Genomic DNA, 13,375 nt, shown 5'->3' on the forward strand with positions numbered 1-13,375 from the left:
TTGCATCCTCCCTATGGAAGGTTTATATTTTGAGCAGGGGGGTTGGACTAGATGACCTCCTGAGGTCCCTTCCAACCCTGATATTCTATGATTCTATGATTGCTAGCTTACCAGCTTTCCATGGAGGATAAAGCTGGCTGGGACACACACTTGTTCTGATTTCGTATTTTTTTATGACCATTGCCCTGACTGGGATTCCCTAATACACAGATCACCATAGAGTATCCTGAATATGTTGTTGTTATCTGGGCCTTAGTGTTCTAGGCACTATACACTATACAAACAAAGAGACAACTCTTGACCCAGATTGCTATCAATCTCAACAAACTAAAGAGCAAAAGGATGAGATGGGGAGAAAGGGGCACATAGAGACTAAATGCCTTGCCCAAGGTCACACAGTGGCAGAGCTAGGAATGGACTTCAGATTTCTCTAACTCTGGAGCCAATTGCCATCTATGCGTGTTGTCTTTTCAGGCCACTTATGCACGCTTTTTCAGAACAGCGTTTGAGCTATTGTTCACATTGCTTTAGTATCTTTGGAGAAGATGGGGCCATCTGCTAACTTTGGATCCAGCTCTCTACGGGGTTTTGAGCACCCCTGGAACTTGGCTCTGGGGTTGGAATGAACTCATTGCAGATCAGGCCAGCCCTGGCCACCACTGAGGATCCCATGTGGGGACATGGGAAGGTACCCGCTCTTTGAGTCAACATCGGAACCCAGCAGCTTTCTGACACTGGAATCTGTGGACTAAGTTCTTTCTGATGGTTTGAGATGTGGGCAGGGCTAAAATATGGAGGGGGACAAGTGAGGAGGGGGAATAGCCAGGCATTTTCCATGCAACCTGTCCACCCCATTGCTAGACGTAATCACATACACCCATCTTTTACGTGAGTTCTGAGATAGCACGAAGGTGAGACTGGTTGCAGTGGATCTTCCCTCCCATGCCCTGTGAAGTCCCTGCAAGAGCTGATTAAGTTCATGGTGCTGGGATCCCAAGCTCAAGGTCCTCCAGTTATTTTAATTCTCAAATAGATTATGACTCTGAGTCAGTGCAGGAATTTCTGGCCGTCATTAGTCTGTACAGTGACACTGAGGTATATGAAATAAGAAACAGGCCCAGAGTTCAGGACAGGAACATAGTAAGTCAAGGCACCATAGGCAGGGTTTGGGCTTGAGTTTTCACTGCCTTGTACCTTGTATATCCATTTATACCTATGCAAAACCCCCTCTGACCGTGCCACTCAGTTACCCCAGTGATAGCATCTTACATCTATTTTGCACCGGTGCAAAGGCCTAAGCAATGTGGAACGCAGTGCAGAATCACACCCAGCATCGACCAGTTCTATTCCCACCTCCTCTAAAACATACTGCAAGCATCCGTCAGCTGCACTACTCCGTTTGGGCATACTAAATAACCCTAATGTAAATGTTCACAGCCATATAAAGCACGTTGCTGAGTGCTCAATAGCAGTCACAGTTGAGTGCATATTGTCAGTAGACTATGTGTATGTAATTTATTCCTCTGAAGAAACACTTAAAACATAACAAACTACAACACAATTTCTCAGGAATTGCCTTGCAGTGCAGGAGTAGAGTGGACTAGAGCTACATTTTAATGACTGCTTAGAAACCAGGCAGATGTCTGAACCGTGAAATAGAGGGGAATGTCAGGCCCATCCAGTGAGGTGCTGAGTGCTTGCTGCGAGATGCTGAGCATCTGCAAGCCCCATTGGTTTCAATGCAGTTGAAGGCCCCTATTCTTTACTATGCTTGTCCTGTCAGTGAAGAGATTCCCATTAGCTTCAATGGGGTTTGGATCAGTACATCCTAAGAACACAAATTGAGGTGGGGGGTGGATAAAACTGTCTTTAAGGCAACTTTGTGCCTCCTAAATTCTCAGTCCTACCCAGTTCCCCGAGTAGAGCTTCTGGGCTGCTCTAATTTATGCTCTGGCTGCAATACCATCTGCCCCTTTGATTCTTTTCTGCAGTTAAGTATAGCTGGAGTGCATTGCATTCTGTCTACACCCTCAGTAGGCCCCCTTATGCCAGCCGCTAGGAAGGGCCTGGTAGAGAACCATTCTAGCTGTTATACAGAAGCCAAGGACCACAAACAGTATTCCCTGCGGCATATATCCAACCACTTTATTCCACTGGAGTGGTGCACCTCAGTCCCAAACATTTGATGGTTCCATTACGGGTGCATAACATGCTACAGCATTCAGACTCGGGGTTCCTTTGGGGAAAAACATGTCCCTGTGCTAATACAGGATTATTTGTGCATTATTTGTATTGTTCTTATGTATTATTTTAATTTTGTTATTATCATTTTAACATTTATCCTTTTTTTTTTCATTCATTCGTTTGGAAAAATGTGTCTCGTAAGGTTAGGAAACTTAACAGGTTTGAAATCTATTTTCTTCTCTTTTTAATCCTACTTTAATCCTTTGGAGCTATAAGCCTAGGAAAATGCCTATTTTCTACTGTATATATTTACAGCTTCTATTCTAAATAACTTTAGTGCTTTAGGATTTGCAATCACCATAATTCCTTGTATGGAGAAAAAGAAAAATCAAACTTTTAAACCCCACAGGGAACAATTCAGCTCAACCTGGTTTTCTAATGCTGACTCCATACAATAGCACTCAGAGCCACTCACTTTCATCACTCCAGCCATTTCACTCCCTCCCTGTCATAGCTTGGCTCATTTGCACTTTCAGTTCTTGGGACTATGTGCATTATATCACAAATTGCATCAAACATTTTATTAAATTTGCCCTGGTGATCATCGGAAGCCATAGAAGGGACAGACAAAGCTTAGAATCTCCCGAAGTGGATTACTTTATAATGCTTGCGCATGCTGGTAATTTGCATTAGGAAGCTTGCTAACATGGTATATTGACGATTACTGATAGCATACAATCAAAAGGTGGTAATGGCTAATCCACCATGGATTTATTATACAGGCAATAGAGAAGCAGCTACAAAGCTACTGGGTTTTTCCTCCCCATAGCACCTGCTTTTATGTGCATTACTAGGTAAAATGTGCATAAGAAGCGTAGGAAATAGACATGAAAAGGCCCATTAAGTCATCTTATGCCTATGCCATTGCAGGATTGTTCCCTACAATATTTTATTATTCCCTTTAGAAGAAGAAAGTAGAAGGTTGTACAATGTATTCTTTCATAAGGGAGTAAACTGGGTATGAGCTACAAATCCTTTTTACCTCTAGATCACCTGTTCAATTCCAGCCCATGTTTATGAAACAAGATGGGCGGTAGTCTGGTTTCACTTCACAGAAAGCAATGTTTCACCTGGTGCTATTTAACTGCTAGCAATCAGAACAGAGAGGCACTGAGTGGAGACTAAACTAATCACACATACCTAGGGTCAGTGATGAGCTGCCAAAAGCTGAAGAACCGGTTCCTTCAGTCGCTCGGGGTCTTTGGCGGCTCTGAAGGACGTGCTGCCGAAGTGCCGCCGAAGAGCCGGAGCGAGTGGAGGGCCCGCCGCCGAAGTGCCGCCGAAGACCTGGAGCACTGCTGGGTGAGTAAAAATTAAAAAAGGGATTCTCAGGGGAGCCTCCCCAGCCGAGAGCTCAGGTGGGCCAGACAGGACAGTCTCGTGGGCCAGATGTGGCCTGCGGGCCAGACTTTATCGACCCCTTTAACAACCGGTTCTAAACCGACTTCAAAATTTAACAACCGGCTCCAACTCACCACTGCCTAGGGTCCCTGTAAATAATGGGTGAGGTACTTTGGCAAAGAACCTGTGGCAAATCTTGTTCTGTGAATAAACAGATTTCATACTCCAGGACTGTGGGGGGAAAAAACTTTCACAGACCCTAAACTCATAGAAGTGAGACTGGACAATTAATATAAGAAATAAATGGAGTGGGTCAAAATTCTTTGAAAAATATTTTTCATCCAAAAATTCTTTTTGAAAATAAATATTTTTAGGCAAAATGTTGGGTACTGTCAAAATTCTTGATTTTTAACAAAAAAGTGGTGTTTTTTCCTATACTTTTCCCACACTTCTCAAAAACCGTATTGAATACTTTCAAATGATTGTGGTTTTTTGTGTTTGTTTAATGAAAATTGGGGTTTTGGTTAACAAGGAATATCAGTAGCTGTATCAATAACATTTACAATGCTTTGAATTAAAAATAAATGAAGAAATACCAGAAAAATATGTGTTAAAAATAGTTGCACAAATGAAAAATGGGTTTGCTCTGAGCATATAAAAAAAACCCAAATAGTTTTTGAAATAGGTTTTTTTGTTTTCAACCAGTTCTAGAAATCACTCTAAATTTGAAAACTACAATTGAACTGGGCAAAATTGAAATGGAACAGACCCTAACAAAACATTTTGGAGGTCCAAAATACATCATGCTTTCCAGTTTTGTCTGGAAGCAGAAACACCAAAATAACATGAGAATATGCTGTTTATGCCATGAAATCCTTGAAGCCTCATAAGAAAGCTTGTTCTTGTGGCCAACCTGAAATCCAGAAAAATGTTGCTCTGATACCAGGGGCAGATCCTCAGGTGGTGTAAATTGGCATAGCGTCACAATGGAGCTGTGCTAGTTTATGACAGCTGAAGCTCCAGCCTCAGTCTCCTGATGTTGGCCAGTCATTACTGTCTTCTCCATTTGTTTAAAAGAAATTAGAGATGAAAAAAGTCTGTCCCATACAGATCTGTTCTCTTTGGTATCTAAATCCAGTATTAAATTATTAAAATCGGTGACTCTCTTCTTTGTAACCATGCCCACCTATGACAACAGAAGATGGTTTTGGGATTCCTCTCCCATTTAACCAGAAAGAAAGGGATGATGGTTACTCCTCCACTGAAATTGTTTGGCCCTCCCTTTCCAGTCGGGGTCATGGCCCCAAGGCTGAGAACCCATGTTCCAAATTATTAGAATTCCCTGATATTGCCCTTGTGTAACCTTCCCTGTCCAATGTGCCTATGTCTTTCTATATGTCTCCACCATTTCTTAGTTCAATATGTGCTTATTTCTTGTCTTGCCGTAATAGTAACTTGTATATTACTCTCTGCATATTTTTTTTAAACCATAAATCCTCTTTACTTCTAGTCTTTATTTCTATTCCTTTTTATTTGCCAGTAGGGAGACTTAGATAGGCTCAGTTTTCTTAATCCTCTTTATAAATTTTAAAAAACCAATTAAGTCTGCATAAAGCCTTGTGTTGTTTTTTTTTTCCTGGAGGAAAATACATCAGACTTTGTACAACATAATAGTACTTTGCACATCTATAGATCCTTTTATCTGAGGTTCTCAAATATCTGTACAAACATCCATTAAGCCTCACAACAGTCATATGAAGTAAATGTTATGCCTATATTGCAGATGGGCAAACTGAGGAATAGGCAGGTTAGAGTCAACGTCAGGGCTGTGAATAGGACTCAAGTCTTGATTCCCAACTGCCAACTCTCAGCACTCGGTTGGTCTAGTCCAACCTACCTGAAAGCTGTAAATTGTATGTGTTTGTTTAGACTACAATCCAAGTGACAACAGCTTGGGTAGATGCATCTGCACTACCATTGCTAAAAATAACAATATAGATGCAGTGCTGTGGGCTTCGGCAATTCAGATAGGTATCCGGGGTTCCCGGTGGCTTTGCACAGACCACACTGAAGCTTTGCACTGCTGCATTCACTCTGCTATTTTTTGTGAATAAATTGAACAACTGTCTTGTCAAGCTTGAATGGAATAGAAGTATTGCAAATGTTAGGCCTCAAACGTCTGTATACTTCAAAACGTATGCCTTGCAAAAATAAAGCTTAAGCTTGTGGTCAGGATGTGCTTCAACCAGATAACAATTTATGCTGACTCCTACATACGTATCAACCCCAAATTTCCCACATTCAAGATCTAACTGGCTACAGAAAATAAATAGGCCTAAATTATACGAACAACTAACAATTGGACATAAAATTAAATGCTCATCAATTAGACAACTAGGGCAACCACATAAACAATGTGGCCCACCCTGATTGGTTGGTCTGTTCTAAAACACAGCTGTCCGATCAGATAAAAAGGACAAAGGCATGGGACTGTGTATGTGTGTTTTTGGTCATAAGGGAAACCTGACCCACACCCCCTAAACCAAAGGGACGTGCACTTCTCCACTGTCTGTACCTGGCCAGTGCGGAAAGTGGCTGACTGAAGGGTAACGTATTTCTCGGACGAGTGCAGGGTAAGTCTAGGGAGTAAAGAAGTCTGGTTGCTCGAGCCAAATTGATCACAGTCGTATCGATACCGTAGCACAAAGTCAATAGTAGGGGGCTGATGCATAATAGCTTTGCATGTATTTGTGCTTGTCTTTCAAGTAGCCCGAGCGGATGACTGTAGCGCTGTTGTTCATCAGCCCTTATACGTATAGTTGTGTTGCCTTTGAAATATTTTGTCACCAGAAATATAAAACTGGTGAATAAGAGCTTTACTTATGCTTGTCTTCAGGGCTTTTATTATGACCTGCCAGGACCAGCATATGTAGAGTCACTGTTCAGGAAGTCGCAAATGGTCCACAATATTACATGTACTTGCACTTGTCTTCAATATAATCTGCCTTTTGTATTAATTTCTTATTCAGTGCTGGTCTTTGGTTTTCCTTTTTTTGTTTTGTTTATGCTGTTATTGTAGTCGAAAATCATTAAAAGCCTTTCTTGAGGAATAATTAGTAGTTCTTACTTATTTTATATGGACACCACTTAACCTCATTACATCTGCGTTGGGTGGTGGGAAGTAGTGAACACCCCGGGGTGAAATAGGGCCCCGAGGCGTGCCTCCTTCTTCCTTTATCTCCATATTTTTAACAATGTAGGTGTGTCTCCCGAAGCTTCAGCCACACCTTGGAGTGCTGTATAGTAACTCCTCACTTAACATTGTAGTTATGTTCCTGAAAAATGCGACTTTAAGCCCTGGTCTACACTAGGACTTTAGGTCGAATTTAGCAGCATTAAATCGATGTAAGCCTGCACCCGTCCACACGATGAGGCCCTTTATTTCGACTTAAAGGGCTCTTAAAATCGATTTCCTTACTCCACCCCTGACAAGTGGATTAGCGCTTAAATCGGCCTTGCCAGGTCGAATTTGGGGTACTGTGGACACAATTCGACGGTATTGGCCTCCGGGAGCTATCCCAGAGTGCTCCATTTTGACCGCTCTGGACAGCACTCTCAACTCAGATGCACTGGCCAGGTAGACAGGAGAAGAACCGTGAACTTTTGAATCTCATTTCCTGTTTGGCCAGCGTGGCAAGCTGCAGGTGACCATGCAGAGCTCATCAGCAGAGGTGACCATGATGGAGTCCCAGAATCGCAAAAGAGCTCCAGCATGGACCGAATGGGAGGTACGGGATCTGATTGCTGTATGGGGAGAGGAATCCGTGCTATCAGAACTCCGTTCCAGTTTTCGAAATGCCAAAACCTTTGTCAAAATCTCCCAGGGCATGAAGGACAGAGGCCATAACAGGGACCCGAAGCAGTGCCGCGTGAAACTGAAGGAGCTGAGGCAAGCCTACCAGAAAACCAGAGAGGTGAACGGCCGCTCCGGGTCAGAGCCCCAAACATGCCGCTTCTATGATGAGCTGCATGCCATTTTAGGGGGTTCAGCCACCACTACCCCAGCCGTGTTGTTTGACTCCTTCAATGGAGATGGAGGCAATACGGAAGCAGGTTTTGGGGACGAAGAAGATGATGATGATGATGAGGTTGTAGATAGCTCACAGCAAGCAAGCAGAGAAACCGGTTTTCCCGACAGCCAGGAACTGTTTCTCACCCTGGACCTGGAGCCAGTACCCCCCGAACCCACCCAAGGCTGCCTCCTGGACCCAGCAGGCGGAGAAGGGACCTTCGGTGAGTGTACCTTTTAAAATACTATACACGGTTTAAAAGCAAGCATGTGAAAGGATTAATTTGCCCTGGCATTCGCAGCTCTCCTGGATATACTCCCAAAGCCTTTGCAAAAGGTTTCTGGGGAGGGCAGACTTATTGCGTCCTCCATGGTAGGACACTTTACCACTCCAGACCAGTAACACGTACTCGGGAATCATTGTACAACAAAGCATTGCAGTGTATGTTTGCTGGCGTTCAAACAACATCCGTTCTTTATCTCTCTGTGTTATCCTCAGGAGAGTGAGATATAATCCATGGTCACCTGGTTGAAATAGGGTGCTTTTCTTCAGGGGACACTCAGAGGAGCCCATTCCTGCTGGGCTGTTTGCCTGCGGCTGAACAGAAATGTTCCCTGCTGTTAGCCACAGGGAGGGGGAAGGGTTGAGGGGGTAGCCACGCGGTGGGGGGAGGCAAAATGCGACCTTGTAACAAAAGCACATGTGCTATGTATGTAATGTTAACAGCAAGGTTTACCCTGAAAGAGTGTAGCCAGTGTTTTATAAAATGTGTCTTTTTAAATAACGCTGTCCCTTTTTTTTTCTCCACCAGCTGCATGTGTTTCAATGATCACAAGATCTTCTCCTTCCCACAGGCTAGTGAAGATTAGAAAGAAAAAAAAACGCACTCGAGATGAAATGTTCTCCGAGCTCATGCTGTCCTCCCACACTGACAGAGCACAGACGAATGCGTGGAGGCAAATAATGTCAGAGTGCAGGAAAGCACAGAATGACCGGGAGGAGAGGTGGCGGGCTGAAGAGAGTAAGTGGCGGGCTGAAGAGAGGGCTGAAGCTGAAAGGTGGCGGCAGCGTGATGAGAGGAGGCAGGATTCAATGCTGAGGCTGCTGGAGGATCAAACCAGTATGCTCCAGTGTATGGTTGAGCTGCAGCAAAGGCAGCTGGAGCACAGACCGCCGCTACAGCCCCTGTGTAACCAACCGCCCTCCTCCCCAAGTTCCATAGCCTCCTCACCCAGCCGCCCAAGAACGCGGTGGGGGGGCCACCGGCCAACCAGCCACTCCGCCACAGAGGATTGCCCAAAAAAAAGAAGGTTGTCATTCAATAAATTTTAAAGTTGTAAACTTTGAAAGTGCTGTGTGGCATTTTCCTTCCCTCCTCCACCACCCCTCCTGGGCTACCTTGGTAGTCATCCCCCTATTTGTGTGATGAATGAATAAAGAATGAATGAATGTGAAGCAACAATGACTTTATTGCCTCTGCAAGCGGTGATCGAAGGGAGGAGGAGAGGGTGGTTAGCTTACAGGGAAGTAGAGTGAACCAAGGGGCGGGGGGTTTCATCAAGGAGAAACAAACAGAACTTTCACACCGTAGCCTGGCCAGTCATGAAATTGGTTTTCAAAGCCTCTCTGATGCGTACCGCGCCCTCCTGTGCTCTTCTAACTGCCCTGGTGTCTGGCTGCGCGTAACCAGCAGCCAGGCGATTTGCCTCAACCTCCCACCCCGCCATAAACGTCTCCCCCTTACTCTCACAGATATTGTGGAGCACACAGCAAGCAGTAATAACAGTGGGAATATTGGTTTCGCTGAGGTATAAGCGAGTCAGTAAACTGCGCCAGCGCGCCTTTAAACGTCCAAATGCACATTCTACCACCATTCTGCACTTGCTCAGCCTGTAGTTGAACAGCTCCTGACTACTGTCCAGGCTGCCTGTGTACGGCTTCATGAGCCATGGCATTAAGGGGTAGGCTGGGTCCCCAAGGATACATATAGGCATTTCAACATCACCAACAGTTATTTTCTGGTCTGGGAATAAAGTCCCTTCTTGCAGCTTTTGTACAGACCAGAGTTCCTGAAGATGCGAGCGTCATGTACCTTTCCCAGCCATCCCACGTTGATGTTGGTGAAACGTCCCTTGTGATCCACCAGAGCTTGCAGCACTATTGAAAAGTACCCCTTGCGGTTTATGTACTCGCCAGCTTGGTGCTCCGGTGCCAAGATAGGGATATGGGTTCCGTCTATGGCCCCACCACAGTTAGGGAATCCCATTGCAGCAAAGCCATCCACTATGACCTGCACATTTCCCAGGGTCACTACCCTTGATATCAGCAGATCTTTGATTGCGTGGGCTACTTGCATCACAGCAGCCCCAACAGTAGATTTGCCCACTCCAAATTGATTCCCAACTGACCGGTAGCTGTCTGGCGTTGCAAGCTTCCACAGGGCTATTGCCACTCGCTTCTCAACTGTGAGGGCTGCTCTCATCTTGGTATTCATGCGCTTCAGGGCAGGGGAAAGCAAGTCACAAAGTTCCATGAAAGTGCCCTTACGCATGCGAAAGTTTCGCAGCCACTGGGAATCGTCCCAGACCTGCAACACTATGCGGTCCCACCAGTCTGTGCTTGTTTCCCGAGCCCAGAATCGGCGTTCCACAGCATGAACCTGCCCCATTAGCACCATGATGCATGCATTGGCAGGGCCCATGCTTTCAGAGAAATCTGTGTCCATGTCCTGATCACTCACGTGACCGCGCTCACGTCGCCTCTTCGCCCGGTATCGCTTTGCCAGGTTCTGGTGCTGCATATACTGCTGGATAATGCGTGTGGTGTTTAATGTGCTCCTAATTGCCAAAGTGAGCTGAGCGGCCTCCATGCTTGCCTTGGTATGGCGTCCGCACAGAAAAAAGGCGCGGAACGATTGTCTGCCGTTGCTCTGATGGAGGGAGGGGCGACTGACGACACGGCTTACAGGGTTGGCTTCAGGGAGCTAAAATCAACAAAGGGGGTGGCTTTACATCAAGGAGTATTTCAGGCAGGACTTCACGGAGGGTTCCAATAAGAAATGCTGCACCTAAGTTATTGTTCTTATTGGAACAAGGAGGTTAGCCTGGCCTCTGATTGATACATGGCTAGATTTACTTCTCTGTGAGTGACTGCAGTGTGACCTAGAGGAATGAGTCCCCTAGACAGGGGAGGAGGCAAATGAGTACAAAACAAATCTGGTCTATTTCTTGTTTTGATCCACTCCATCTATCTTTTACATCTTTGGCTGGCAGCAGACGGTGCAGAAGGACTGCATGCCATCCACATCTCATGGCTGCTCGGCAGAAGATGGTACAGTACGACTGCTAGCCATCCTCATCTCTTGCCTGCCTGGCAGAAGATGGTACAATACGATTGCTAGCCATCGTCATCTCTTGCCTGCCCGGCAGAAGATGGTACAGTACGACTGCTAGCAATCCGTATTGCCTGCCTGCTCACCATTAGACGGTTCAATAGGACTGACTGCAGGACTAAAGAGAATGACCTGGTCAAGTCACCAAAAATTTAGTCCCTGCACCCATGTCTGCCCAGGCGCTCCCAGCCGACGTGGCCATGAGCACCTCGGACATGATGAGGACGGCTATCAGTCATACTGCACCGTCTGCTGCCAGAAGGCAATGGGTTGCTGCTACTGTGTAGCAATGCCGTACCGCGTCTGCCAGCACCCAGGAGACATACGGTGCTTGCGGTGGTATGGTGTCCGCACAGGTAACTCAGGAAAAAAGGCGCGAAACGATTGTCTGCCCTTGCTTTCACGGAGGGAAGGAGGGAGGGAAGGGGGGACTGACGATATGTACCCAGAACCACCCGCGACAATGTTTCAGCCCCATCAGGCATTGGGATCTCAACCCAGAATTCCAATGGGCAGCGGAGACTGCGGGAACTGTGGGATAGCTACCCACAGTGCAACGCTCCGGAAGTCGACTCTAGCCTCGGTACTGTGGAAGCACTCCGCCGAGTTAATGCACTTAATGCACTTCTGTGGGGACACACACACTCGAATATATAAAAACGATTTCTAAAAAACCGACTTCTATAAATTCGACCTTATTCCGTAGTGTAGACATACCCTAAGAGAAACGATGTTAAGCAAATCCAATTTCCCCATAAGAATTAATGTAAATGGGGGGGGTAGGTTCACCAGACAAAAGTGTATATATATATACATATACATATACATAATATATATATATATACACACATACACACAGTATACGTTTAAACAAACAATTTAATACTGTACACAGCAACAATGATTGTGCAGCTTGGTTGAGGTGGTGAAGTCAGAGGGCGGAAGAGGGTGGGATATTTCCCAGGGAATGCCTTACTGCTAAATGATGAACGAGAACAGCTGAGCCCTCAAGGGTTAACCCATTGTTGTTAATGTAGCCTCACACTCTACAAGGCAGCACAAATGGAGGGAGGAGAGACAGCACGGCATCTAGAGACAGAGACATACACCCTGTGTGTGTGTGTGAGAGAGAGATGCAAATTGCCCCTTTAAGTACACTGACTCCACTCTAAGTACATTGCCTTTTTAAGTAGATAAGCAAGTTGACACAGCAGCTGCTGCTAGCAAGCTCCCTCTGTCCTGAGCCCTGTTGTGTCCCCCCGCCCCAGCTCTATGGAGATGGGGTAAGCGGGGAGCAGGAGCAGGCGGGGAGGACACCCTGACATTAGCCCGCCCCCCCCCCCCCCCGCACAGTGAGCAGGAGGCTCCTGGGAGCAGCTCCAAGGTAGAGGGCAGGAGCAGCACACAGCATTGGGGGAGGGACAGCTGAACTGCTGGCAATTGATAGCCTTCTGGGCGGCTGCCACACAGGGAACTTAGGGGAGCGGGGAGCTGATGGGGGGCTGCCGGCCCAACCTGGTTCCAAGCCCCCACCAGCAAGCTTTAATGGGCTGCTCTTTCTCCAAGCAGTGGACAAAGCAGGCGGCTGCCAAACAACGTTATAAGGGAGCATTGTTTAAACGAGCATGTTCTCTAACTGATCAACAACGAAACAATGTGAACCGGGATGACTTTAAGTGAAGACTTACTGTGTACAAATATCCTGAGATCATTCTGGCTGTGGCAGTAAAAAAAATTCAAAAGAGGATTCTGAGTCTTCTTTTCACCAAAATGGCTCTGCAGACTCCCTTTGCTCAACCAAAAGACCACAGGGCAGCTCCTCCGCTGGTATAAGTTGCCACAGATCCACTGTAGTCCGCGGAGCTGTGACAATATGCATGGGCTGAGGATCTGTCCCCAGGAAAGTCCACACACACATGATGGATAACCACGCAGTTCAAAACAGTGTGACCCTGCCAATCCCACCCCTGAGGACTCTGTGGTTCTGCCTCTCACAGCGACCCTGAATACCGAACGCACACAAAGATGCCCCTGTTGCCTAAGAAATAATGGCATGAGAACAAGTGAGTTCTATGTTCTAATAATTAGGCACAACACTGCAGCAGTGTCCGGAGAGAAAGGGCATGAGGAGAATGAAGGCTTAAGAGAGAGGCATAGGAGAAAGAGTTACATGCTGATTTTTCTTGCCAGGCCACTGCCACTACACATTTCGTACAGTGCAGTTTGGACAGAAATAGATGCAGACAACATATGCAGATAAGGTTGGACTCTATCACCTAAGTGGCATTTCCTAACCTTGGTTTAGAGGGACTCAGGGAACACACATCCT

At 46.0% G+C, this 13,375-nt stretch overlaps 2 long non-coding RNA genes across 2 annotated transcripts in view; one reads left to right on the plus strand and one right to left on the minus strand.

Moving 5' to 3' along the window:
- Positions 1-8,530, plus strand: part of LOC141988047 (uncharacterized) — a 213,512-nt gene extending 204,982 nt beyond the window's left edge. Inside the window, exon 3 of the long non-coding RNA XR_012639637.1 lies at positions 8,510-8,530. This is a non-coding gene — a long non-coding RNA (uncharacterized LOC141988047). The remainder of the gene's footprint in view (positions 1-8,509) is intronic.
- LOC141988046 (uncharacterized) overlaps positions 1-12,826 on the minus strand; it is a 77,527-nt gene extending 64,701 nt beyond the window's left edge. The window contains exon 1 of the long non-coding RNA XR_012639634.1: positions 12,735-12,826. This is a non-coding gene — a long non-coding RNA (uncharacterized LOC141988046). The remainder of the gene's footprint in view (positions 1-12,734) is intronic.
- Positions 12,827-13,375: the final 549 nt, after the last annotated feature.

The sequence above is a fragment of the Natator depressus genome, chromosome 5, assembly GCF_965152275.1.
Source record: "Natator depressus isolate rNatDep1 chromosome 5, rNatDep2.hap1, whole genome shotgun sequence".
Classification (NCBI taxonomy): Eukaryota; Metazoa; Chordata; order Testudines; family Cheloniidae; genus Natator; species Natator depressus.